The following is a 5,510-nucleotide window of genomic DNA, read 5'->3' on the forward strand; positions in this document are numbered from 1 at the left end:
GGACCCATAGGGTTAGTAAATAATAATATCTCTATATAGGACCCATAGGGTTAGTAAATAATAATATCTCTATATAGGACCCATAGGGTTAGTAAATAATAATATCTCTATATAGGACCCATAGGGTTAGTAAATAATAATATCTCTATATAGGACCCATAGGGTTAGTAAATAATAATATCTCTATATAGGACCCATAGGGTTAGTAAATAATAATATCTCTATATAGGACCCATAGGGTTAGTAAATAATAATATCTCTATATAGGACCCATAGGGTTAGTAAATAATAATATCTCTATATAGGACCCATAGGGTTAGTAAATAATAATATCTCTATATAGGACCCATAGGGTTAGTAAATAATAATATCTCTATATAGGACCCATAGGGTTAGTAAATAATAATATCTCTATATAGGACCCATAGGGTTAGTAAATAATAATATCTCTATATAGGACCCATAGGGTTAGTAAATAATAATATCTCTATATAGGACCCATAGGGTTAGTAAATAATAATATCTCTATATAGGACCCATAGGGTTAGTAAATAATAATATCTCTATATAGGACCCATAGGGTTAGTAAATAATAATATCTCTATATAGGACCCATAGGGTTAGTAAATAATAATATCTCTATATAGGACCCATAGGGTTAGTAAATAATAATATCTCTATATAGGACCCATAGGGTTAGTAAATAATAATATCTCTATATAGGACCCATAGGGTTAGTAAATAATAATATCTCTATATAGGACCCATAGGGTTAGTAAATAATAATATCTCTATATAGGACCCATAGGGTTAGTAAATAATAATATCTCTATATAGTGATCTACGTTTGACAACTGCCCATGGGGTAACTAAAGCTCATTGTGATCTGGCCAAAATAAAAACCAGAGTCCAGGCCTCAGTCCCTCACCCTGCCAGAGCCCAGGCCTCAGTCCCTCACCCTGCCAGACTCCAGGCCTCAGTCCCTCACCCTGCCAGAGTCCAGGCCTCAGTCCCTCACCCTGCCCTCACCCAGGCCTCAGTCCCTCACCCTGCCATCCAGGCCTCAGTCCATCACCCTGCCAGAGTCCAGGCCTCAGTCCCCTGCCCTCACCCAGGCCTCAGTCCCTCACCCTGCCAGAGTCCAGGCCTCAGTCCCCCACCCTGCCCAAACCCAGGCCTCAGTCCCCCACCCTGCCCTCACCCAGGCCTCAGTCCCTCACCCTGCCAGAGTCCAGGCCTCAGTCCCTCACCCTGCCAGACTCCAGGCCTCAGTCCCTCACCCTGCCAGAGTCCAGGCCTCAGTCCCTCACCCTGCCCTCACCCAGGCCTCAGTCCCCCACCCTGCCAGAGTCCAGGCCTCAGTCCCTCACCCTGCCCTCACCCAGGCCTCAGTCCCTCACCCTGCCAGAGTCCAGGCCTCAGTCCCTCACCCTGCCAGAGTCCAGGCCTCAGTCCCTCACCCTGCCCTCACCCAGGCCTCAGTCCCCCACCCTGCCAGAGTCCAGGCCTCAGTCCCTCACCCTGCCCTCACCCAGGCCTCAGTCCCTCACCCTGCCAGAGTCCAGGCCTCAGTCCCCCACCCTGCCAGAGTCCAGGCCTCAGTCCCCCACCCTGCCAGAGTCCAGGCCTCAGTCCCCCACCCTGCCAGAGTCCAGGCCTCAGTCCCTCACCCTGCCAGACTCCAGGCCTCAGTCCCTCACCCTGCCAGAACCCAGGCCTCAGTCCCTCACCCTGCCAGAACCCAGGCCTCAGTCCCTCACCCTGCCAGAGTCCAGGCCTCAGTCCCTCACCCTGCCAGAGTCCAGGCCTCAGTCCCTCACCCTGCCAGAACCCAGGCCTCAGTCCCTCACCCTGCCAGAACCCAGGCCTCAGTCCCTCACCCTGCCAGAGTCCAGGCCTCAGTCCCTCACCCTGCCAGAACCCAGTCCTCAGTCCCTCACCCTGCCAGAGTCCAGGCCTCAGTCCCTCACCCTGCCAGAGTCCAGGCCTCAGTCCCCCACCCTGCCAGAGTCCAGGCCTCAGTCCCTCACCCTGCCAGAGTCCAGGCCTCAGTCCCTCACCCTGTCCTCACCCAGGCCTCAGTCCCTCACCCTGCCAGAGTCCAGGCCTCAGTCCCTCACCCTGCCAGAGTCCAGGCCTCAGTCCCTCACCCTGCCAGAGCCCAGGCCTCAGTCCCTCCCCCTGCCAGACTCCAGGCCTCAGTCCCTCACCCTGCCAGAGTCCAGGCCTCAGTCCCTCACCCTGCCAGAACCCAGGCCTCAGTCCCTCCCCTGCCAGACTCCAGGCCTCAGTCCCTCACCCTGCCAGAGTCCAGGCCTCAGTCCCTCACCCTGCCAGAGTCCAGGCCTCAGTCCCCCACCCTGCCAGAGTCCATGCCTCAGTCCATCACCCTGCCAGAGTCCAGTCCTCAGTCCCTCACCCTGCCAGAGTCCAGGCCTCAGTCCCTCACCCTGCCAGAGCCCAGGCCTCAGTCCCTCACCCTGCCAGAGTCCAGGCCTCAGTCCCTCACCCTGCCAGAGTCCAGGCCTCAGTCCCTCACCCTGCCCGAACCCAGGCCTCAGTCCCTCACCCTGCCAGAACCCAGTCCTCAGTCCCTCACCCTGCCAGAGTCCAGGCCTCAGTCCCTCACCCTGCCAGAACCCAGTCCTCAGTCCCTCACCCTGCCAGAGTCCAGGCCTCAGTCCCTCACCCTGCCAGAGTCCAGGCCTCAGTCCCTCACCCTGTCCTCACCCAGGCCTCAGTCCCTCACCCTGCCAGAGTCCAGGCCTCTGTCCCTCACCCTGCCAGAGTCCAGGCCTCAGTCCCCCACCCTGCCAGAGTCCAGGCCTCAGTCCCTCACCCTGCCCTCACCCAGGCCTCAGTCCCCCACCCTGCCAGAGTCCAGGCCTCAGTCCCCCACCCTGCCAGAGTCCAGACTGTCCTCAAAGAGCTTCTCAAATAAATGTTTATTCTATGTTGTCAGACACTACATCATGAGCTGTTTGTTCCAACCTCTCTTGTCCTCAATACGCACCATAATGTGTTCCACTAATATCTATAGCTCTGTAGCTACCTAACAGTTGGGAAATAAACCCAAACGGTCTTCTGGGAAAGGAGGCCAACTTTGCTGTTTTCTCTACATTATTTCCCCTTCTTTTTGACACGTTTTCTTTTTTTTTAGGTGGTTGAGCGATATTTCAGCGCGCGGGTTTTCCGTCCTTGTGAATAAAGCTCAGGTATCATCACCACTCCATGACACTGTGCAGCAGATGTTATATGTCGCAAATATATAGCAATGTATTTAATCTAAAATGGCCCCCACATCTGTTTCATATAGAGAGGCATACAGTACATTTAACTGTCTGGTACATATAAATAACATGTGAGAAATGTTGCCTTGAAAACTGTAATCACTCAAGCCAACCAAGTGTGTAAATAAATACATAAATAGAAAGAATTTCTATACTGTAAAAAATGTTATGCTAATATGTGGAGGCTGAAATGGCATTAAATTCCTATTTCAAAGTGTTTCATTACGACTATCGCTTTGACCATAAAAGTTATATATTTAAAAATATTTCAAGGCAAGTCAAAGAAATTGAAATGTATGATTCATATCTCGCTTTGATATGATTTTTCTTGGGGGGGGTGCATGTTGTTTCATAAAAAATATAGTGTAACAAATTGCCCAAACTCTCACAAGATTTAATTTCATGGTAATAAATAAAAAGTTTGCCTTTATCCATTTCAAATTGAGAAAGAACTTCTTTTTTTTTATGAGTATAAATTCAGTTTTCAGGAAACCTATTTTAGAACACCTCTTGTTCTGACTGTTCTGATGCGATGTTTACCTCCGTAACTCTAGCTATCCTGTCCAACCAAATCAGCTAACACCTAAATTCAAGGTGAGTTGAACCTAACTATTCATTTTCTGTCATGTTCATTCTGTGAAGCAGGAAAAAAAACGTCTGTTATCTTGACTGACCTTGAAGGTAAAGGAAAACCTATTCTCTTTATAGTGCAGTTCATGGGGCTCTGGTCTAAAGTAGTGCACTATATAGGGAATAGGGCTCTTGGTCTAAAGTAGTGCACTATATAGGGAACAGGGTGGCATTTGGTACACACACATAACAATCCAGTCCAGTCCTATATTCACTGCTTCACAAAAGGTTGTATAACATCCTAGAGCAATTCACCTTCAGATGGTCTAACTAAACTAATGCAGTTGGACTGGACAACACAGCCAGCCAGCCAGGCAGTACTGACTCCCTCGGGTCCCATCTGCAGCCAGCCAGGCAGTACTGACTCCCTCTGGCCCCATCTGCAGCCAGCCAGGCAGTACTGACTCCCTCGGGTCCCATCTGCAGCCAGCCTGGCAGTACTGACTCCTCCTGGCCCCATCTGCAGCCAGCCAGGCAGTACTGACTCCCTCTGGCCCCATCTGCAGCCAGCCAGGCAGTACTGACTCCCTCTGGCCCCATCTGCAGCCAGCCAGGCAGTACTGACTCCCTCTGGCCCCATCTGCAGCCAGCCAGGCAGTACTGACTCCCTCTGTCCCCATCTGCAGCCAGCCAGGCAGTACTGACTCCCTCTGTCCCCATCTGCAGCCAGCCAGGCAGTACTGACTCCCTCTGGCCCCATCTGCAGCCAGCCAGGCAGTAGTGACTCCCTCTGTCCCCCATCTGCAGCCAGCCAGGCAGTACTGACTCCCTCTGGCCCCATCTGCAGCCCGGCAGGCAGTACTGACTCCCTCTGGCCCCATCTGCAGCCGGGCAGGCAGTACTGACTCCCTCTGTCCCCATCTGCAGCCAGCCAGGCAGTACTGACTCCCTCTGTCCCCATCTGCAGCCAGCCAGGCAGTACTGACTCCCTCTGTCCCCATCTGCAGCCAGCCAGGCAGTACTGACTCCCTCTGGCCCCATCTGCAGCCAGCCAGGCAGTACTGACTCCCTCTGGCCCCCATCTGCAGCCAGCCAGGCAGTACTGACTCCCTCTGGCCCCCATCTGCAGCCAGCCAGGCAGTACTGACTCCCTCTGGCCCCATCTGCAGCCAGCCAGGCAGTACTGACTCCCTCTGGCCCCATCTGCAGCCAGCCAGGCAGTAGTGACTCCCTCTGGCCCCATCTGCAGCCAGCCAGGCAGTACTGACTCCCTCTGTCCCCATCTGCAGTGTGGTGCTGGGGTAGAGTAGAGGAGTAGAGGGCATTTTTGTGTGTCCGTCCCAAATGGCATCTTATTCCCTATATAGTGCACTACTTTTGACCAGATACCATAGTGTGTAGGTCCCTAATGGCACCCTATTCCCTATATAGTGCACTACTTTTTTTTACCAGGGCCCTATTAGAGGTGTACTATACAGGGACCTGTGTTGTTGCCAACTGCATTGACCATGTTCTCAACCCTCACTGTGTACGATAGACCTGCTCTTCCTGCTCTGATGCCTGCTGGAAAAGACCAAACCAGTTAGACTGTAGGCTACACATTCCTATATAGAATAGAATAGAATAGAATAGAATAGAATAGAATGAAAG

Source organism: Salmo salar, chromosome ssa01, assembly GCF_905237065.1.
Source record: "Salmo salar chromosome ssa01, Ssal_v3.1, whole genome shotgun sequence".
Lineage (NCBI taxonomy): Eukaryota > Metazoa > Chordata > Actinopteri > Salmoniformes > Salmonidae > Salmo > Salmo salar.